Here is a 24,708-nt window from a genome sequence, read left to right on the forward strand (position 1 = left end):
CCCATCAGTGTGTTTCCTCCATCCACTCCTTGGATTAACTGACTCCTGCTCATCCTTTGAGATTCAGGAGTCACTGCCTCCAGGAAGCCTTCCCAATGCCCCTTCCCCTGAAGCAGTCCCTCACACACAGCAGTCCTGCGTACAACCAAAGTTTCTTGTGCACAAATTTATCCAAGCACCTACCCCACTGATTTGCAACTGTTGGCTTACTTGCTCATCTTACTCTCTGGATTGTAATTATCCTACCAGCAGGAACTCTGTTCTCTCTCTGTTGCCAGCAGAAAGTTTAAGTGTCTGATAAAAATATTGCTTGGAAGAAAAATGTATTCAGCAGTATTGGAAGTGGTACCAGACTGTATATATTAAATATGCAGAAGCCTTCTTCCCTTTCAGTGGTCAATTTCCACATTTATTCAAGAGAGTTTCTTTTGTGCTTGTCCTGACGTGACTATCAGACAGCTGTTCACTTTTGGGTGCTCCTTTCCAGTTCCCCTTCTAGGTCACCTTACCCACGTAAGTTACAGACAATCTTCTTTCTTCTTCAGGTTGCCCAACAATGAACTGTGGAGTCAGAACAGACACAGAAAGAGAGCAGCCACGTGCATTTCCATAAAACAAACAAACAGTGAAGTCTGAGCCCATAGGAAGCGATTTCCTAATTGCTTCCATAATTAGGTAAGAGCACACTGTATATGCTTTACTCCATTATATCGATCCTTAATCAACGACAACGATTTTGTTTTTGAGATGAGAAAACAGGTGAATGGAAGAAAAAGTAAATTGCTACATGCAGGTATTTAGGGGCAGGATTTGGAGCCCAGGGTTCTGGTCCTAGGCCAGGTGACATTCCATAATTTGGGGCCTCTAAACTAGAGTTTCTTCCCCAAGCCAGCATTCTGGCAGGGTTCCAGAAGGATCCCTATCACCTTCAGGTTATATCAGACTGTTTGAAATTTCAAAGCATTTTCAAGTATCAAAGCGGGGATAGGGTTTGGGTCTCCACCTACAAATATTATACCCTTCATGCCCCTCAACACAACTTGTTTGCTAAAATGCACAGAGTTTGGGGCTCCTGGGTGGCTCAGTCGTTAAGCGTCTGCCTTCGGCTCAGGGCGTGATCCCGGCGTTCTGGGATCGAGCCCCACATCAGGCTCCTCCACTGGGAGCCTGCTTCTTCCTCTCCCACTCCCCCTGCTTGTGTTCCCTCTCTCGCTGGCTGTCTCTCTCTCTGTCAAAGAAATAAATAAAATCTTTAAAAATAAATAAATAAATAAAAAATAAAAAAATAAAACGTAGAGAGGTAAGTTAGCCCAGAGGGTGGAGAGAGCTTTTTATTTGTTCGCTTTCTTTCACTAGAAGAGAGTTATCTTCCCCGAGTCATGAGTGATTGGTAGCAGCAGCTCTAGTTGAATCACTCAAAACCTGGCTCCCCTGGTCGGGAGACCCAACTCCCATCCCATGAATAGCATTTCAAATCTCGGAAGAACCTTGACTATTCCAGGATCCTCGGCACCCAGGCCCCATGAAGACTTGCATTTAAAACCATTGATCCATGACTGGGACGCCAACCTGCCTGAAAATCCTTGTGACGACTGACTCAAGACGACCAAGATCCGTAATAATGTCAGTTCAGACCAGTCTATACAAGGGCACACAGGAATTAGGGAAATTATATAAAGAGCAGATTTTTTTTTCCCATTCTCCTTGTCTCTAGCTGATGCCAAGAGAGTTTGAGTCTCCTCCCATTGGAGTTCAGCGCCCCAAGCTTCTCACTTGAAACTGGCATGTCCTTAATGAAAGAAGTACAAGGCATGGGACAGCTTGAGACAGTAGAAAGCACCAACATCAAAGGTTGGTTAGTATTGTCCACTCACAAGGAGTCATGGCTGGATCTGGGACAGTTAAGAGTTCAAAATAATTAAGCCTTGTCTGATTTTTAAAAAGGTCTGTAAAATACTTCTGGCTTACAAATGACGTCTGGCCAACAGTTCCCCATTTAGTTTGTCTGCTTCTTACTAGAAAGACTGGAAAGACACTGGGGAAAAGGTGGAAACTGATCATGAACCAAAACTATATCAGGTAAGTACCTTCCCATTTAGATGCCTTCTTTTATCTGTCCAGAAACACACAGGAGTTTTGTACCCCATCTTTATCATCAAAAGCGTTTCCAGAAGGTGTTTGATGGTGTACTTCTTTTTTTTTTAAAGATTTTATTTATTTATTTATTTGACAGAGATAGAGACAGCCAGCGAGAGAGGGAACACAAGCAGGGGGAGTGGGAGAGGAAGAAGCAGGCTCATAGCAGTGGAGCCTGATATGGGGCTCGATCCCACAACGCCGGGATCACGCCCTGAGCCGAAGGCAGACGCTTAACTGCTGTGCCACCCAGGCGCCCCTGATGGTGTACTTCTTTCAGTAAATTTTGCTCAGGAACATTTTTCTACTTTGCAGTTGAATTGCTCCCACTGGTCCATGTGGCTGGGGTCTCTTCTGCAGAATCAGAGGCTTTACCTGTGAGAAATCTCTGGGTCTGTCTTCCACGGCTCTCATGGTCGTTTTCGTCATCATCTTTTTCTTGTACATCCTGCAGGAACCTGTCCATTGTGTATTGTACTTTATTGTTGAGATTTTCCATGGTCCCAATGCTCCCCCTTTCTCCTTATTTGTAGGATTTAAGATGTTTTTAGATTCTTTGTGGTCATTCTTTATCTTACCTGATAACTTCCTATATGCCCACTGCCCACAAAAATGCCAGAAGACACCCAGAGACTATATCCAAATGTTTACAGCCAAATTGCCTATCAGGAGTGGAGGCAAGAATTCCATGCTTCCAAATACATAAACCAATAGAAAATGTACCATCCAGGTGCAGCTTTCAGAAAAATTCAGATTAATACCTACCTCCATGTGATTTTTTGTACAAACACACAACACAAGGCAGAAAAAGAAGTAAAATAATGGGAGGGACACACAGTTTCATACTCAACTCTCTGATAATCAGAGAACAGGATAAAGAATTTCAAATATTCCAAATATTTGAAATATTTTGTAATATTCCAAAGCATTGCAAAGTTAAAAGCAAAGAAAACAAAGTCCATAGAGCAAAAGATAGAAAATGAAGGAAAAAAGACAAACGGGAAAGCATAGAAAATGCCAGAAATAAGAAAAAATAAGTTAACTATAATAAATGTAAATTGAATCACTTTCCCTAGGAAATAAAAAGCCTCTCAGATGTGTCAGAAAATGAAGTTCAGCTATACTCCATTTCTACAAAATAAATTCAAAGCAAAAGTAATACGAAAATGGCTATAATAAAGATATGGTCAAAGATATAAAGCTAGTATCTGGCAAAAATAAAGCAATGGTCACAATATTAATATCAGATAAATTTGAATTAAAGGCAAAAAGCATGAATTGGGTCTAAGGAGGCAATTCATATTAATAAGAGGTTTATTTAAAATGAGTAAATAATATTCATGACTGTTTTTATACGTTTCAATAAAACATAAAAAGAAATCAACATTAACAACAGCACAACAGTATTGAAAAACATTAGCATTATTTTGGTCAGTCTACTAAAAACTTTTAACACACTGCTGTTATTGATTGTGACCAATATATGGCACTTGAGGTACTTTAGGTACATGATTTTTTTAGTCTACATGAATAAATGTTCCTGAAAAATTCTCAACTCAGCTGAGGGGTTGGCCATGAATAAGCTAAATCTTATGGTTCTGAGAGAAACAGTGACCAGATATTTTAAAAGCCTGAAGAGTTATGTGATCAAATATTCATGCTGATCTAAAGCATATGCTGTATTCTGTAGGATAATATCCCAATCATGCAGGATTTTGTCTCCCAACTCCCTTCACGATGTCATTCACTGCTTCTAGAATGAGGTACATAGTAATACTAGTCAACTTCTTGGGCACATATCTTTGACACTTCATTCACCATTCCTAGTCAGATGAAATGTATGGAATACCATGACAATGGACAGGCCAGTCTATAAATCCACAGAGCAGTGCTGTCAGGGTGAGGCACATCTCTGTCAGGAATTTGGATGTATTTTTTTTTTTAAAGATTTTATTTATTTATTCGACAGAGATAGAGACAGCCAGTGAGAGAGGGAACACAAGCAAGGGGAGTGGGAGAGGAAGAAGCAGGCTCATAGCGGAGGAGCCTGACATGGGGCTCGATCCCAGATCGCCGGGATCACACCCTGAGCCGAAGGCAGACGCTTAACCGCTGTGCCACCCAGGCGCCCCTGGATGTATTTCTATAAAAATAAGTTGCTGCACTCTCCATGATGGTGATGGCAGGTCATGTTGGAAATGGTGCCATATCAGGGTTTCAGCATTGGCCTCATTTACTGGTAACGTAGACCATCATCACGGTAACCACCAAATAAACTTTGGTAAGAGGAAATCTACATTCCTGAGTCCAGGCATAACCTCCATCCCGGCCAATATGGTCACTTTGTACATAAGCCCACCAAAAAAGCCATTTGGGGGAAAGAAACTGATATTCAAAGGATGGGTCATCTTGTCCACCTGATTGTTGAGACCTTCCTCTACAGTGGGTACCACCTGATGAGATACAAATATCTTCAAACTCTTTGGCCATTCTGTGAGGTCCACCCACATATTTCATATTACCAATCCTCTTCTTTCTAAGTCCCAGATCTGCTGGCTGAACAGTCAGAATTTATTTCCCACCGTTTGGCATGCATATATCTCACGAAAGACCTGGGAATATGTTAATTTTCTCCAGCAGAAATAGCACATATTGAATAACAGTTGCAATGAGAGATACCACTGATGGTAAGTTCAGTAATCCGCTTTAGTAATGCCACTACATATAGCATCTTACCATTTTTTCAGTCCCCCATTCACACAAGCTGAGAGGCTGTTTTCCTTAAGTAAGAGGGCAATCTTGCCCAAGAATTCCCATGCTGAGGGTTTGATTCTGGGGCTACTTTTTGTGCCAAATACCTTAGTCCTGACAATAAACGGAATTCTCCCCAGTAGCTCAAATTAAGAGACTTTAATGAAAACGCCATTACAAATATAAGGGCAGTATTAATAAATGTTGAGGTTCCCTGAAATTAGCATTAACAGGGAGCCATTACCACTCCTAGGCTTGAGAGATAAGGGGAGGAAACAGTGTTACTGGATCCCAGTGAGAGGAGTCACCAGGAAAGAGCTGTACTCACAGCTACTGCCAAAGATAGAGCTCTAAAGCAGGAAGAATCCAAGAATAAATATTCTGATATCGCTCTCATACCACCTGTGATCTCCCTCAGCTAAATCCAACTGGAAGTCAAGCAACAAATCCTGGGCGATACACTGGGAAGAGATCAGGCTTCTAGGGTAAATAACAATGCAGAGAGGGTAGATAATGGGTATGGGGGTGGGGAGACAGAATCATCAACACAAAAATGCATAAACAAAAAAAGCTTATGTTACCGTGCGTTTCCAATAACAAGGACTAAACTAATGATCTACCTAGAATGTGTAGCATTCATTGCATATTTGAAGATATATCTACAAATTATTTTTATAATGATTTATAATGAATATTTATACATATAAACATATATACTGTAAATATAAATATATATAATATATATATGTAAATAAAAATATATAAACACACAGTTTGGTTTGCCCAACCCATAGCTTTTCTAGGAATTCCACACTCCTCTTTTTTTTTTTTTTTGCTATTCCATCTATGTGGTCTGAAGCGCTGCGTAAGTCAGTAAAGGTAGGGTCAGGAATAATGCAGATGTGTAGTGAAAACATGGGAGAAAACGGAGAAGAAGATGTATAAAGTATTTCCTTCTCAGTCTATTTCTGAAACAGCATCTTATTGCCCTTGAATACCGTAAGATTCCCTAGAATCCTCCAAACAAATCCTCCTACAGTTGATCCATCAACAACATGGGTTTGAACAGCACGGGTCCACTCACAGGTGAATTTTTTTTCCATAAATACAGTACAGTACGGTAAATGTATTTTCTCTTCCTTATGATTTTCTTAATAACATCTTCATTTCTCCAGCATACTTTACTGTATACATACAGCATACAGAATATGTGTTGATTGGCTCTTCATGTTATCAGTAGGTTTCTGGTCAACAGTAGGCTATTAGCAGTTAAGTTTTGAAGGAATCAAGTCATACGCAGATTTTCGATTGCATGGGGGAGGTGGTCACCACACCTAACCCCCTCATTATTCAAGGGTTAACTGCATTTTGCTTAAGTTTAATTAGGTTTGGTTTCTGTTACTTGGAATCCTAACTAAGAGATCATCATTATGAACGCATAGACTTAACACAACTTTATTCATTAATATGTCAATTTGAACTTGTATCAATCTCAGGTGATTCTTTTTGAAAAATATGAGAAATTAATGAAAAGAAAAAGAAACATTACATGTATTGATTGAATGGAGAAGAGTCAAAGAAAAGAATCTGGGGGATGAGTGTGTTACAGTTTTTCTACTACAAAAGCAGAAACCCCACTGAGTCTATATAAGCAATTCTAGGAATGTATCACTGCATTTGCACATGAAATTTTGTGTAGAACGTAGATAATCTTTGAATTATCTAAATTCCTAAATGGCAGAGTATTTGACTCACAACCAGTTTGATTTCACTTTGTCAATGTACTCACATTTCAGAAATTACCAGAGACCTTTTCCCTTCTCTAACCCCATGAACACCAGCGGCTTATGAAAGTCTATATATTCCCCACCGGGGGAGCACAAATAAAATGGATATTCTTGAGGAAAAAAAGGTTGTTGAGAAAATGACTTTTCAATAGAGTTTGAATCCACAAGCTTCCTCTGCTAAAATTCCCCATCTCAAGTTTCTATACCAAGATTTTAGCTTTAAACACTTATGTACGAAAATAAATACCCTCAAAAAATAACATCATCCTAATGTTTTCTCCTAAATCCAAGCTTACTTTAGGAAAAGAAACTAAATTTAATGTCAGAATTAGCCATAGAAAATTTGGTCTGGGTATATGTTGAAAACATTATTAGACTCCAAACCCGACCCAAGAAAGGTTCAAATGGTTTTGTTTGGTTGGTTGTGTTTAGTTAGAGGAATGTTAGTTCTCCCTCCGTATTGCTATCATAAAACACATTGATCATAGTCTGTAGCAGTTTGGTTTGACTGTTTATATTTGAGAGATGTTGCAATATCGAGCAGGGAAGTCTTTGTCATAGGAGGGAAATGATTTGGACCATAAATGGCTGTTTACAAATAAAGCCAGCTTATTCATCTGTTTTCTGTTTATGTTGCTAATTATCAGAGCTAAATGAGTGTTTTCGTTTAGACATTTCCTGATTCTTGAGTCTCCTTCAGGCAGATTTTGAATACCAGGGGATTTATTTTTCACCAACCATCACAAGCAAATATTTAGCCTAATTTCCAAACTTATTATTGCGTTGTGATTCCTGCCGCCTTATCTTTCCCTGATCTCATGGAATGAACATAAAAATAAGGACATTTTAAACCCAATGGGACAAACACTGGATATTTTCATGTGTTAAGCCTGTGCTAGTCATTCAGAGGGCAAAAAAATGAGTACAATTCCTAGTCTATCTGCAGGTGAAAGGGAAGTAGAAGATCTACATGTGTTGGCCTCGATTCTCCATAAAGTCAAGACAGTTGTTAAGAGTAGAGGACAATGGGGAAGAAAGAAGATTCAAGGGAAAGGACAAAAAGAGAGGAGCAAAATTTGGGACTTGCCATTAAAACAAGGGCAAGTATTAACTGAGGATTATGTGCCAGCCAGTGGATAAATTGCTTCAACATACATTGACTTTTAAATCCTTAAAATAATCTTTTGATGTAGGTACCACTGTTCTTATTTTAGAGATTAAGTAACGGAGAAACAGAGAGGTTAAATGACATACCCAAGGTCATACAGCCTAGTGAATTGTAGAATCAGGATACAACCTGCTCTCTATAAAAGGTATTGACTAGAAACAAGCAAAGAACTGTTGAATGGCAGTAAGGGCCATGTTCTGTTCAACAGCTATGAATTTACAGTAATACAAACTTGCAGAACCAGGCTATTTTTTTCCAGCAAGGCTTGGCAACTCAAGAAAAAGAATGCAGAAAGCTAACCGTTGAAGTCATCTAGGATTGGCTGAGGATTGACCTGGTTGTGGCGGGCGAAGCATAGTTGTGGCAAAGGAACTGAATGTGTTGAAGAGTCCTGTGGAAAGGAATGTTGGGTTAAATAGGGGAGAGGCGCCTGGCTCAGCAATAGACCAGGTGATTCTTAATCTCAAGGTCATGAGTTCAAGCCCTACATTGGGTGTACAGATTACTTTTTTAAAAAAACAGTGTAGTGTTAATGGCATGGAACAGGTGATCTATGGCCATCATCACCCACAGGTAATGTGGAAAGATGGGAGGAACTGGGATGGAGAAGATTAGCCAGGTGCCAATGTTTCAGATGGCTGGCAGGGAAATGACTGGGTAAGTTTAGGTATGTGACAGCAAGCAGGAAGGTGGAGGGTAATAAACGTAAATGGAAAAAGCCTCAGGGGAGAGGGTTTTTACAAGACAATGGAGAAATGAAGGTGGCAATAGTCAGCTGTGAAGATACCAGCCTTGCCCTCTGGTCTTACGGTACATAGGCTATGTGGAAGTAAAACAGCACGGCCACTGATAAGGGCATCGGGTCTTCTCAGGAAAGACCGAGATTTCATTAAAGGCAAGGAAGCAGAGGCAGTACTCAGGCAAGAGGTTGAAAATAAGGGGCTAGGCATTGCTGGCTATGTAGCAGCCATTTGAGAGAGAACAGCAAAAGGGTCTGGGAGGTGAGGAAATATGGTGGCTACTTCAAGAATAAGGAAGCAGCAAGCACAAGAGGGATTTCACTTACACTTCGACTGATTAAATGGAATGAGAAGCATGGAGGATCTGGTCTTAACAGTCTTTCTGAGAAAGGCAGTCATGAGTCCCAGTAGCCAGAAGACTTAACTCACTTGACTAAGTTGAAGGTGGATCCAGAACCTATAGATAAAACTAGCTACTAGATGAGTTTCCTTTTATTGAATGACTATTATGTATCAGGTATTGTTTGTATTTATTTCATAAATACATAAGACTTACAAAAGTTTTATGAGTTAATTGTAATTATTCTAAATTTACAATGGAAAACAGAAGCTTAAAGACACAAGCATGGCAAAGCCAGGATTCAAGGTTCATCAGAGGTTGCTACCAGTGGCTCATGAACTGTCATAAGCTGGAAACATACTTTGAATGTTTTGTTTTGTCCTTACATTCTCAAAGGAAGTACATACAGCTCAGTAGCTAAAGGAGTTATATCTAGACCACCTTACTTGTTTTTAATGTTAATGGATTACACCTGTGTGCATCGAAATCTGCTAGCCTTAGTTAAACTAAATGGGTCTGACTCCATATTTTACGTACTCTACAGTATTGAGCAAGAAAAGGCAGGTTCCATTCCTAGCCATGACAGAGTAACCACCCTAAACAACTCTAAAATTAGACAAACTATATAAGGCAACTGCTTTCAGGTACCGAACCACAAGAAATGCAGGATCATGATCCTTAAGAGAAGGAAAATGTGGAAGGTGAATATCATATTTTCCCTAGATTGCTAACTGGGGACAATTTCCAGATGACTGAGTTAGGGAGGTGAAGTCCAAGCTGAGCACACCAGTCTCACTGAGCTAATGAGATAGGAGCCAGAGTTTGGAGCTACTGAGGCAGCTGGAATTTGCGTGTTATGATTCAAGAGAAGAAGTAACTGCACAGAGAATGGGTCCTGAAGTCTGCATGGGGTGCCCAGTGGGTTACTGGAAAAGGCTAGGCTATATCGTCACAGGATGAGACTCCACTAGGCCCAGCAAAGAGTAGATAATGCAGGACTGAGGACTAACTGGGGGGAAGAGAGGTCATACAGAGCTGAGAGATACGGGATTTCTAGCCCAGCCAGTGTGGAGAGGCTTGTTGAGAACTCCAGAAATGTCATGTCTTAAGAACAAGGACCACAACCTTATGTAAAAGCCACACCCTAAGAATACGGACAGCAAGGGTCAAAAATACTTGAAAATATAATAGCTAAAAATTTTTAAAATTGGCGATACCCATAAACCTCTAGGCCTAAGAAGCCCAGCAAACCCCAAATAGCATAAACTAAAAGAAAATCAAAATCAAACCTGATATAACACAGTCACACTACTACAGAGAAAACTTTCAAAGGAGCTATAGGAGAAAAAAGGACATTAAAAACAGAAAAACAAGTATAAAAATGACTTTTGATTTTCTATCATAAACCATGGAGGATAAAACTCAAAGGAATGTCAACTTTAAAATGCTAAACAAACGAAAAAAGCCTACCTAAAATTATTTTACCAGTAAATATATCCTCTAAAAATGAGAATGCAATAAAGACACTTTCAGATAAGAGAAATCTAAGAGAATTTGTACCCAACAGACCTGCACTGTAAGAAATGCTAAGGAAAAGGAAGTGACATATCAGAGGAAGAGTTGTGTTGACACAAAGGAATGAATAACAATGGTAAATATTTGAGTTAATATAAAGACTAGCACTTTTTTCCCTTTCTTAATTTCTGTGAAAGATAATTGACAATTAAAAGAAAAAATAATGGCATTGTGTTGTAGGGTTGATATCATACGTAAAAGCAGAACATATGACAATAGCACCAAAGGTGAAGATAAATGGAATTATTTTACAAAAAACAACTCCATTTATGACAGTATCAAAAAACAAATACTTGGGAAACATTTTTTTCTTCTTCTTTTTTTTTCTTTTGGAGGGGAGAAAGAGGGAGAGGGAGAGAGAATCTCAAGCAGGCTCCTCACCCAGCATGGAGCCCAACATAGGGCTCAATCCCACAACCCTGAGATCATGACCAGAGCTGAAATCAAGAGCTGGATGCCCAACAGACTGAGCCACTTGGAAAAACATTTTTAAAAAGAAGTTCAAGATTTGACCACTGAAAATTACAGCACATCAATAAAATAAGTTGAAGACTGAAATGAAAGGGAAGGCATTCCATATTCATGGATTAGAAGATTTAATATTGTTAAGAGAAAAGTTCTCTCCTAATTGATCTACAGGGTCAATGAAATCCCTAACATTATCCCAGCTGCCTTTTATTTTTGCAGAAATTAACATGATGAGCGTACGAAAATTCTAAGAATTCAGAATAGACAAAACCGAAGTACAGTTGGAGGACCCACACTTCCCAATTTTAAAACTTACTACAAAGACATACTAATCAAAACTGTATGACACTTGCATTGGAATAGACATACAGATCAATAGAACAGAATTGAGAGTCTAGAAATAAATCTATACATTTATGACCAACTGATTTTTGATGAGTGCCAAGACAGTTCAGTGTGGAAGAATAAACTTTTCAACAAATATTGCTGAGAGAATTATCTATTCACATATGAAATAATGAATTTAGACCACTACTTCTCATCACATCAAAAATTAACTCAAAACAGATCAGAGACCTACATGTAAGAGCTAAAACTATAAAACTCTTAGGAGAGAGCCCAGCACAAGTTTTTATGGCTTGAATTAGGCAATGATTTCTTAGATATAACACCAAAAGCTCAAACAATAAAAGAAAAAACATATAAATTGCACTTCATAAAAACTTAAAACATACGTGCTTCAAAAGATACTAGCAAGGAAGTGAAAAAATCCACAGAATGGGAGAAAACATTTGTGCATCACATACCTGAAAAGGAACTTGTATCCAGGATATATAAAGCATTCTCACAACTCAGCGAATAACTAAAAAATGGACAAAGTATGTGAACAGATATTTCTTCAAAGATAACAAACAAATAGGCCAATAAGCACATAGAAATATGTTCAATGCTATTAACCATCAGGAAATGCAAATAAAAACCATAATGAGATACCACTTCATACCCACTGGGTGACTCTAATAAAAAAACAGACACAATAACAAGTGAAGATACAGAAAAATTAGAACCCTTATACATGGCTGGTAGGATTGTAAAATGGTGTAGCCATTTTAGAAAATACTTTGGCAGTTCTTTGAAAATATAATCATACGACCCAGCAATTCCACTCTTAGGTATACGACAAGAAAATTGAAAAGATATGTTCACACAAAAACTTTTGCATACAATGTTTATAGCAGAATTATTCATAATAGCAAAAAGTATTGTATTTATTTGGCCATATAAAGAGGTGAAGTATTAATACATGCCTCAATACGGATGAACCTTGAAAACATTATGTTCAGTGGAATAGATAGAGGGCTTCTTTTAGGGAAATGAAAACATTTTAGAATTAATGGTGATGTTTATACAGCTCTCTGAATATATTAAAATCCACTGAATTATACACATTTTAATGCAGGCAAATTTAACAGCATTTGAATTATACCTCAATTTTAAAATGAAGAACTCTGTAGAAAGATGGAAAATAAAGGTTGTTTTATTTGGGACAGGAAAACTCCCTAAATTAATCCATAAATTCCATACAAATCCAATCAAAATCTTAATAGAACCTTTTTTCGCTTGACAAAATGACTGTAAATTTCTCGAGAACATAAACATGAAAGAATTCATCTTTAAAAATCTGGAAAATATTACAAAACATAAGCTGGTTGATATTGAATTAGCTCTCCTAGCTATTATTCGTGTGTGTTAAAATACTACAATGTGTAAAAGCATATGCAATGAGAAATTTTTCAATTTTTAATTTTTAAAATAATGCAAATATATTACTTTTATTATAATAAAACAATAAATCAAGCAAAAAAGCAAATTAAAATTTAAATAATCTACAAATCTCCTCCCCCAATGTTATTCTATTTTAGACTAAAAATCCCTCTTCGATATATCTTCATATACATGATTTCAAGTCGTTTTTTTCAGCCTTTTTGATTTTCTCTGAATATAGATTAATTTATGAATAGCTTCCCTAGAGTTTGGCAACTTAGCCAAATACATTTAATGTGGACTGACTGGTATCCAGTAAACGTTTATTTTCTTGGTTATTCTGGTTACTTCATTTACATGAATGCATCCTAAAATCATATTAGCCCATTAGGGCATTTAATGCACAAAGTTTACTGATAATTGAGTCAAAGACTAGTGCCTAAAGCCCTGAGACTAGTTCATAATCAATGCTGCTCAGTCAAAACTATCTTTATCATCTTGTCACTTGTGCAGTGATATTTGGAATAAAGTATATGACCTTACCTTAATTCCATCAAATTTCATCTTGATCTATTGTCCCAATTCTTTGTATTTGATGCAGTCGTTCAAGGTACTCATTAATTCCGCCAGCTCTGTGATACCTGAAAATTTGTAAGGAACAATCCTTAGATCATCATCTGAGGCACTGATGAAAAGAATTATCAAGGCATCTTGGGGGACACAGACTGCACATAATATGAAAATCTCCCTAGATATTAATTAATTCCCATCATGCTTCTAGCATCTAGCCCACAGGTGTTCAGACCTTAGTGTAACCTAAGAGTCACTTGGGTAGCTTACAAATTCTCTGGACTCACCTGTAGGGATTCTGGAGTCAGACGCGCTACCATTGCGCCACGAGGTCACCTCCTGTAGGGATTCTGATTCAATAGGTCTAACATCCACATTTTAGATTTTACAAAAGACTAAATTTCTCTTTATTGATTATAAGCATATTGGAGAGGTCACGTTATACACGTTGCTGAAGTTAAGATGCAGTGTCTATGGAACTGACTTCACCCACCAGCCTGGCTCCACGCTAAAGAAGAGGATGGAGTTAAGGTGCAAGAAAACCTGTGTTGCCTTCTTATGAACAATGCTGCCTATGTGTCCGCAAAGCCTTTTCTAATAATCAGTCCTAGAGGTTTACTTTCATACATTTTTATTCAATTACCAAATATCTGGGGTGGGGGGCTAATATATGCCAAATATTATGCTAATCTATACTCTCACCTGTGGTAAGAGCTTTTCATTGTACTCATGTTCACATTGGGTCTTATAATTCTTCATTGTACATAGTTTGACAAGACAAAATAAATATATTTGCATTATTTTAATTTACATATTTATTATCTTCAATAATGAAGGCAAAGACTCTCATATTTTTCTTGGCCATTCCAAATTCTCCATTGATTCCCATTTATCAACTGCCATGTTTATTTTTTTTAATAAACATGTAAGTTATCACTGTTATTTTTAATCTGTTATATGAGTTGCAAATAGTTTTCTCATTTCCTTTGTTTCTCTCTTCCCACTTTTTGTTGTCTTTTAACCTTTTATGATTTTTCTTCTTGATAGCAAATACGTTTCTATTTCTTACGCAAAGCCAACAATCTTTTTATTGCGGTTTCTGCCATCGTTTGAAACCATGCTTTAAAAATCTTCCTCCAAGATTATGTAAATATTCAATTATATTATCTTTAGGATATAATCTTTTATATTTTTATATATTTAAATTTTGGATATCTTTTTATCAGTTATATAGTCTTGTTATTCTTTAAAAATATCATCCTTCAAAAATCTGGATCAAGGATATTAATAACACTATTATTTAAATACTAAAAATTGTGGAACTGCCTACTGCTGAAATGTATCATAAGATGAGATTAGTTGATTATGTAGAACATCCATGAGATAGATACCTTGTGGCAAGTGAGATTTTGGTCTAAAAGGATATTTTCTGATATGAAAATATTCATAATTTATGTTAAGAGAAATAAAGCAGGACTACACATAGACACACATGCACATTTATGAAGTCTGAGGCTAAAACTATATACTGTGTTGAATTCTAGTAACTTTGAAATAAATAGGAAAATACGGTAATGTATAAACTATTTGGTTTTAGATGACCTGCATAATATTTGGAAGTTATTTAGAAATTTTTCAAATATAACTGTGCTGTCAGTGTGAATCACTGATACCCAAACCAAGTCAGTAGTATACTTTCTGTAAATGAGCATAAGTTTATCTAGTTCTACATGGTCATATGCAAATATAAATACACGATCACGTTTTACTGATACAGTCATGCTTCTCCACTTAAATTCATTCCCACATTTAAATAACGGGTTTTTTAAAAGATTTTATTTTATTTTATATATATAGAGAGAAAGCACAGGAGCAAGGGGAGGGGCAGAAGGAGGGGGAGAGAGAGAATCTCAAGCAGGCTCCCGCTGAGTGCTGAGCCCAACTGAGGGCTTGATTCCAGGACTCAGATCATGACCTGAGCCAAAACCACAAGTCGGATGCTTAACTGACTGAGCCACCCAGGCACCCCTAAATGATGTCTTAATAGTCAATTAAAAACACAATTCTGGCATAAGAGTTTCAACAACTTGGGGGGTCCCCAAGACCCCCCCAGGTTTGATGATCCGCTGGGAGGACTCCAAGGCTCAGCATAAAGCCATACTCATGGCTATGATTTATTACAGCAAAAATATCAAAGCAAAATCAAAGCAAAGACCAGAGGAAATCATGAAAGCTTCCAAGAGTGCTCTCCCAGTGGAGTCACAGAGGAAGCACTTAATGTCACAAAACATTGTGACAACACATGTAAAATGTTGTCTACCAACCAAGTTCATTAGAAACTCAGCACCCAGAGTTTTTACTAGGGGCTGGTCACAGAGGCACCCTCTGCCTAGCATGCTCCAGAATTCCAGATGCCCAAAAAGAAAACAAGTATTCAGCAGAAACCACATTGTACAAACTGTCTAGGCACAGTGAACCACTCTTATCAGTTCTGCAAATGGTGCAAAACTTCCAGAAATCCAGGTTTCCAGATGCCAGTCAGGAGCCACCTTGCAAATGGGCATTTCCAAGGATAGCAGTTTCTAGCCTGTTGCGTTAACGCTTTTCTGCACACACTTTATAATTTATCATGGCAATCACATACATACATGTGTTGGTCTCATTCATGCCCAAATAACGTTAAACAAAGAAAAGTGAATGAAGGAAGTTTACCCTAAAATTCACTTTTATTGGGTCCACAAATCAATTATTTCAGAAGTGACCGATTCAGAAGGGATCAGAAATTAAAATATTACAATGTGTTTTTTCTCAAATTGTAAAATTAATGCACATTCGTTATAGAAAACGTGGAAAACTCAGAAAAATATTAAGGAGATAAAATTCACTGAAGCCCTCAATCGTAGATTTTACCATTGCTAACTTCTTCTATTCATGGACATCTATTAACGTAATTGATACCACACTTACTATGAACATTTTACTTTGGTTACCTTCATTTTTCTATGCCATTAAAAATTCCCAAGAAATATTTTTCATAATGAAAAGTATTTTATCCCTGGTAATAATATAATTTTTAAAGTCTTCTCCTTTCAGTTGGATACATAGGTTGTTTCCTGTCATTCATATTTTTTAAGCCCTCATAAAACCTGTCAATGGCTTCCTATTGCTCTTGCAATAAAGGTCAACATCTTTAATATGGTCAAAAAGGCCCCACGTGACCCATGGCTTCCTTCCCTCTGTGGCTGCAGTTCATTTTTTCCCATTCTCTCTCTGCCCTCAATCACCATGGCCTTCCTGGAATTCCTCAAATGTGCCACTGTCTCCTCCTTCATGGTTTACACAGGCGTAGGAAGCCCCTATCATATATACTGCGATCAGCACAGTTTTAATTAGTCATGTCATTAAACATGCACATTTAAAAAAATATAGATCTTCCATAACAGGCAGTGATCTCCATGGGGGTGGAGCATATATCTGTCTTGTTCACTGGTATATCCCTTCCCAGGGCTAGATGTTATCCCTGGAACACAGACATGCAAAAACAATTGTAGAACTGAGGAACAGATGCATCATAATAGGATTCTACCTTTAAGTCAACCAGTTACCTGGAACTGTGAGTAGAGTTTTGTTTAAATGTCGCAGCCTGATCTCAGCTAGCTCTGCCTACTAATCGATGGGCCTACATCCCCATTTGGGTTACAGGTCTGTAGGGTGAGCAGCTGTGGCCTTAGAAAGCCAGTTTGGAAAAAAGAAGAAGTTATTATCCGAAGATCAGAGATGCAGGCCAGAGGGAGGTCACTGGCCCGAGGATGCAGTGAAATCTAGGGCTGATGTCGGACATACTCGGGTATTCTGTAGGGAGTCCCAGAGACCCTGGGGAGGGGAAAATGGGAAAAGCCTAACTTTCCTGTGGTTGAACATAATGAGAGCTCAGATACTTTCATTCAGAATTAGAGGGAAGTGCTAGCTCTGACAACCACAGAGGTCAGCAACCCCTGGGTTACAAACCAATAAATTCACTTAATAGGCAGCCAAAGAGACAGAAGCTACTTTTCCAGATGCTTTTGTGTCTTCCTGGTACGTGGTACTATGTTTACTGTTCTAAAGTTTTATTTCAAAATACACAATATTAATTTTTTTAAAACACTGAACGTAGATGATGGTACAATAAATGTGACATCTTCATATTTGGTACATGAATAAAGAGCCACAAACTATTTGTGTAATTAGACCCAGAAATTCTACCTAATGAAAACAACTTAAAATAATTAATCAAAAATATGAGTGAAGGCACAAAAAGGTGTTAAAAACAAAATAAACTTCAGGTTTACAAAAATGCCTCCAAACTTTGGGATAAAAAGCAAAAGGTATTGTTTCATTGACAGAGACAACACTGATTAATAATGATAAGGAGACATATGTATTATTTATACCACTAACAGAGTATAAAAGTTCTGAAATCACATATAAAATTAGATAAGTAAAACAGGCAACAGCCTGAGTGCAAAATGGCAAATAATTTATTAAGCAATTCAAAGATTTTCAATATATAAAATATTGAGTTGCAAAAGGACAGCAGTGTATTCACTACAAAATCGGCTCCCTGGTTTTGATTCCTGGTAGAACGGAGAGTTAGTCAACCCTGGCACAGGCCATGGAGCATGTCAGACTATCTTCGCTAGCTAGCTTTCTTTCCTTACCCTTCACTATCTGTGCTTACGTATGTTGAGGGGAGGGCATACGTGGTCCTCAGCAAATCCTAACAGCCCTTAGTAGTAACTTCCATACGTACTTGTACAGAAGTGCCAAAGCATGGAAATATTACATACAAAAAATCATGCTGGAGTGCATCTGCCTTCAGCACAGGTCCTGATCCCAGGGTTCTCGGATGGAGCCCCACATCGGGCTCCCTGCTCAGCAGGGAACCTACTTCTCCCTCTCCCTCTGCCGCTCCCCCCTGCTCATGCTCTCACTCTCTATCTCTCTCAAATAAAATATTTTTTTACAATAAAAGCTTCCATCATAGTGTTATTTATACCAGTAAAATATGGACAGAACCTAAAATGACTAGGAATTGGAAAATCGTTAAACATCTCATCATAAGTGAGCTCACTGCAATACTCTGGAACCCTCAGAAAATAATTTTCTAATTAAATTTTAAGTTAACTTGAAAAGATACTCCCTGGGAAATTTCTTACAATTAAATAATGAAGGTAAAAATAATATAAAATACACAAATATAACGAGCCTACATCATATTTGTAAAACATACTGAGAGGAAACACAACAAAATGCTAATAACTATTATTAAGATGACAAGTTATAAATTTTTTCCCTACTTTTTGTTGGAACAGAGAAATTACTTTATAAGAAAAATTATATGTGAAAATATATGTGATGTCCGTTTGCTTCCATAGTTTTTGGACCATAACCAAAAAAACCTTAAGGTGGTTGGGGCTCTGTGGTAGCCAGCCAGCCAGAGATTCCCATTTTCAGCCCTGGTTCCAGACAGTCCTCCCAAAGGGCCAGAACCCCCAGGCCTGCACACCATCTTGATTCCGCCATCTTGAGTTTTTAAGGAAGGGCACAAAAAGAGGATGTTCTGGGGCGCCTGGGTGGCACAGCGGTTGAGCTTCTGCCTTCGGCTCAGGGCGTGATCCCGGCATTATGGGATCGAGCCCCACATCAGGCTCCTCCGCTATGAGCCTGCTTCTTCCTCTCCCACTCCCCCTGCTTGTGTTCCCTCTCTCACTGGCTGTCTCTATCTCTGTCAAATAAATAAATAAATTCTTAAAAAAAAAAAAAGAGGATGTTCTTGTAGAACAGGTGAAAGAAGAAAAAGAGTATATATTTAAAGTGTACAACTTGATGACTGACATTGTGAAATGATTACCAAGCCCAAAATAATCAACACACATATTACTTCACAGAGTTAACGTGTGTGTGTGTGTGTGTGTGTGTGTGTGTGTGTGTGTGTGTTAAGAATGCTTTAGATCTACTCTCAGCAAATTTCAAGTGCACAATACCATACTATGAAGTATGGCCACCATGCTGTACATTAGCTCCTCAGAACTTCATATCATAGCTGAAAGTTTATACTCTTTGATCTACATCTCCTCATTTTCACCAACCCACAGCCTCTAGGAACCATTCTATTCTTTGTTTCTATGAAATTGGCTTTTTTTTTTTTTTTTTAGATACCGCATATGAGTGATGCTATGTAGTATTTGTCTTTCTCTTTCTGGCTTACTTTACTTAGCATAACTCCCCTCAGGTTCATCCATGTTGTCACAAATGGCAGGCTTTCCTGGTTTTTTAAGGCTGAATACTATTCCATTATATGTATACACAACATTTTCTTTTCTTTTAAAGATTTTATTTATTTATTTGGGAGACAGAGTGAACATAAGCAGGGGCAGAGGGAGAGGGAGGAGCAGACTCCCTGCCCCCCCAGTGCAGGACTCGATCCCAGGACCCTCAGATCATGACCTGAGCCAAAGGCAGACACTTAACCAGCTGAGCCATGAAGGTACCCCAACGTTTTCTTTATCCATCTATCTCCCAAAGGATGTGTAGGCTGTTTCCATATCTCAGCTATTGTGAATAATGTTATAATGAATATGGGAATGCAGATCTCTCTCCAAGACAGTGACTTTGTTTCCTTCAGACATATAGCCAAGAGTGGGATGGCTGGATCATATGGTAGAATGGAAGTTCTATTTTTAACTTTTTGTGGAGCCTCTATATTGTTTTTCATAATGACTATAACCAATTTCCATTCCCACCAATAGCATATAAGGATTTCTCTTTCTCCACATCCTAGCCAACATTTGTTATCTCTTAGCCTTTTCATAGTAACCATCCGAACTGATGTGAGGTGATATCTCCTGGAACCATGGACATTTTTATTTCCAGGTGAAGATAATCCTGTGAGAGAACTAAAGAGCCTGCTGTCCCTGTGGGGTCAAGCTTAAAATTGAATTGTGCTAAGTGATCATCTCACTCCCTCTGTCAATGGCAGGAAATAGTAGTAGAAAGGTAGAGAGATTATATCTGGAGTTTCACCAGTTCATGACAACCACAGACCATTACAGAGCCTTCTGTAGGAAAAAAAGAGTCGAGAAAAAGGATATTATTCTGTCCCCAACAGACTCCAGTCCATCCCCTTCCATTGTCCAGATCCTACCATTCCTGGGTTTAAAACTCTACCCTCTGTTCCTCTCTCTTTCCAGTCTTCTCAGTCAAGTATTCTGTAGAAAATGCACGAGAGCGAAAACCTAATATGTGTCTCCTACTTAGTAATGGAAGTGACCTAACCAGAATCGCCACACATTTATTCAGCACACATTTTCCTTTCACTTAAGGCCCAGAGACATCTGAGGACTCGTGCAGATCCTTTCACACTCCGGGTAGCTAACCATTTGCACACCTTCAAACAGATGCTATTTAGGTATGTGTGCACCCTTTACTTAAAGGAGAAACCAACCGAACGCTGGTTGGGAGCACCTCAGGCTCCTCTGCACTGTCCTGGAAACAGGCTCCCTGGCTGTGACCAGAGCTTGCTTTCCAGATGCTAATTCCTCCCACCCCAAGGGTCTATCTAGGCAAAACACTCGTCAACCACCGAGGGAACTCTCCCTGAGCGTAGCTGTGCCAAATACGATTTTCTCCATATAGTTACATTTCCAGTAATGTTTTAGTACCCCTGTAACTAGAGACTCAGGTACCTATCGTGTTGGCTCACCTGTTTCCCAAAATAGGAAATCAGCTGCATGATGAAAAATCAGAGTAGCTGACATTGGGGAGAGGGAGGTGTGGAGCAGGGGCAGGGATTATCTAGGAAGAAGGACAAGGGAACTTTCTAGGATGAAGGAAATAGGGAGTTTGGGCTACACAGGTATACATATTTGTTAAAATTCAAGAAACTAACACCAAAGACTTGTGCATTTCATGGTATGTAAGTTTTACATTAAAAAGTGTAAATGAATAGTCAACTCTTGTTAATGACATACATAATACAATACACAGATATCACTATACTGAAATCTATAATTTACCTTGAATTACATCATCAAAAATAAGATGGATTGGGGCGCCTGGGTGGCTCAGATGGTTAAGCATCTGCCTTTGGCTCAGGTCAGATCAAGTCCTGGGATGGAGCCCTGTGTTGGGTTCCCTGCTCAGCGGGGAGTCTTTCTCCTTCTCCCTCTCCCTCTGCCCCTCCCCCCACTCATGCCCCTTCTCTTTCTCTCTCCTTCTCTCTCTCTCAAATAAATAAAAATCTTTAAAAAAATACGATGGATTGGGGCGCCTGGGTAGCGCAGTCGTTAAAGCGTCTGCCTTCGGCTCAGGGTGTGATCCCGGCGTTCCGGAATCGAGTCCCACATCGGGCTCCTCTGCTGGGAGCCTGCTTCTTCCTCTCTCACTCCCCTGCTGTGTTCCCTCTCTCGCTGGCTGTCTCTCTGTCACATAAATAAATAAAATCTTTAAAAAAAAAATACGATGGATTAATAGATGTTTAGAGGGATGGTTAGACAGATATGTGACAAAGCCAGTAGAGTAAAATGTTCATTATAGAATGTAGATAGTGGACATGGGGTGTTCCCTGTAAAGTTTGTTCAACTTTGCTGTATGTTAAAATTTTTCATAATAAAATGCTGGAGGGAAAAAGAAATCAACTCACATTCTCCAACCCAGTGCTAAATAAATTATGAAGTAAATATATTACTTTGCTGTATCTGCCTTCAGTAACCCTCTTCGCTCCCGATCATTTTTGGAATGTTTTGGAATCACAGCTCCACTCTTCTCTCAAAAGTAGACTTGCCTACATGGAGTCAGTATACTGCTAGCCCTGTGAACTTCGCAAGGCTCAAACTGAATTACTTTACCTCACCTGGAATATTCGAGCATTTGTTACAGTTCTTTGACTGTGATCACCATACACTCATTAACTTAAACAAATAGGAAATTTATTGAGAGAATATAGGGAAGCTCACAGGATTGAAGGAAGGCTTGGAAAGCAGGCATGGAACGTACAGAAACTAGACTGCTCCGAAAAATTTAGGTAACAGCAAGTATACTATTGCCACAGGAACAGGTGCCATAAGGAATTAACTCCAATAACTAAGAGCCTTTCATCATTCTGCTCCTAATTCAAACTTCAGGCAGAGAACTTCCTTGACCATCAGACTGTCTTTAATGGGAAGAAAGATCATTTCCAAAAGAAAACTCAGGTCCTATTTCCAAAAGAAAATGGAACAGAGGCTGAATAACCAAAAAACAAGACCAAAAAAAGCTGAACAAAACAAAGGTTACAGCATACCTACATTACTCTGTCATCCTTACCAGACACTGACACTGTATTATCTATCTACTTAAACACCACTGTTTTTCATTTCCACCTCTCTCTCTCGTTTTGTCACTCCAACTCTGTGGCCATCTTACTATCTCTACCAAAATCTCCTAGGTTCTATTCTTGCTCCCTTTCTCAGCCCAGATTCCAATTTTTCATAAAGAAGCATCATCTCCCTATGCTCACTTCCAACACGGGCCAAGGATTTAAGACTTCACTGGGTCACCTTCTGGATCCCACACTAGTGTATCTAAACTTAGATCAGTTTGTATATTTGGGTCTATTTTGTGATTAGGAAGTTCTTCTCTGGATATTGCAGAAGATGGGCCCTTGGTCCAACTTGTTTCTCCAACACAACATATTGGAACTTAAGGAAGCTCAAGGAACTAACTTGATCACCTGAGTTCCACTCTCTCGAGAACAGGAATGTTCTGAGATGACTGCTTCTTAGGAGAGCTACTACCTAGACACAGGAGAGTAATGAAAGTCTGCAGAGCAGACTAAGCCATTTTAAGCAACTGGATTTGAAATAACTAACAATTTCAACAAAAATTTGTGAGTAGGGAATGGAGACTTGGCTCCGGAGCTGTACATTTGGGCCGTGTTTATGTGAGTCAAGAGAAAATCTGGCTCTGAAGCTGACACACTAGCACGGTTGTGGCCGGTGCCTCGCAGAGTAATTTGGAGTACGTCCAGCCAGGATTGGCCATGCAGTGGGGGAGGCCGGAGGCCAGCTGGAATTATTTTCCATGGGTACCACACCCGTGGATTTTCAGGGTGTCCTCACACCACTGGCTCCATTGTGAAAGAGCACACCCAACGTCAGATAGCAACCTGGGGGGTTCCCATCACCACTTGATTTTCCAAGTTCTGACTTCATTTTCTCCAAGGCATTTTTCTCCTCATTTTTCTGGTTACGAGGGACTGCAGCTGCTTTATTTGGCTATGCTTGTCCTTAAAAATGGAATATCAACTGGTTTAAGAGTTTATAGCTGCCTATTCATATTCAGAAAATTTTAATTCTAGTTCTGGCTTCAGAAGTTATTAATTGTCTGAGTTTGGAAAAAATCACTCCCACTTCTCTAAATTGTAGTTTGTTTGTCTAAAACAAAAAAATCTGTCCTATGTACTTTAGGTCATTATGAGGATGAAATGTCATAACTTTTTACCATTCCACAATAGGTTTCCTAGGTGTGTCTGATAAAACTACATAGGTTCTTTATATATTAAATATATTAATTGTATATCAAATTTTTAAGTTTGGTATTTGCAATTTTCTTTAGGTTGCTTTTAAAATACAAAAAAAAAATCAAGCACAATGATTATGAAAAGAATACATAGTGTTATTGTTTTTTAAATAAAGAGACACTCCAAAAAATTAAAAATTACTCATAACTTCACTCACCTGTGTGCATTTTGGAATATATACTTACTTTCTGACTATGCATATGTTTGCAGATATTTGTGAAGACATACATATTTTATAACAAAATTAGGATCAGAGATACACAGTTTTGTAAATTCCATTTCTATTTCACAATATATTGCAAATATGGATACGTGAGACGGTTTGTAAAATACAAAATATCTTGAAAACCCTCCCCATTACTGTCATTATAATAATTTGTACTCCTAACCCAGCAAAACTTATGTTTTCCTAGGATAATGATTAATTTTAAGATTATATTTCTGGGGCGTCTGGGTGACTTAGTCAGTTAAGTTACTGACTCTTGATTTCATCTCAGATCATGATCTCAGGGTCCTGGGATCCAGCCCCACATTGGGCTCCATGCTCAATGATGAGTGTGCTTGAGATTCTCTCTCCTGCTCCTCTTCCTGCTTACTCTCCCTCTCTCTCTCTCTCTAAAATAAATAAATAAATCTTCAAAACAAAAAAGATTATATTTCCATTCTTAAAAAGTATTGTTTAAAAAAAAAAAGCTAAAAGGTACAGAATTCTGAGAGTGAAACAGAGGATATAATGTCTCTGAGAAGGACTTGCAGGTGTGAATGTGGTAAGGGAATTTTCCATTCCCAAAGTATGGAAATCTAAGTAT

The sequence above is a fragment of the Ursus arctos genome, unplaced genomic scaffold (genome assembly GCF_023065955.2).
Source record: "Ursus arctos isolate Adak ecotype North America unplaced genomic scaffold, UrsArc2.0 scaffold_18, whole genome shotgun sequence".
In the NCBI taxonomy this organism is placed as follows: domain Eukaryota; kingdom Metazoa; phylum Chordata; class Mammalia; order Carnivora; family Ursidae; genus Ursus; species Ursus arctos.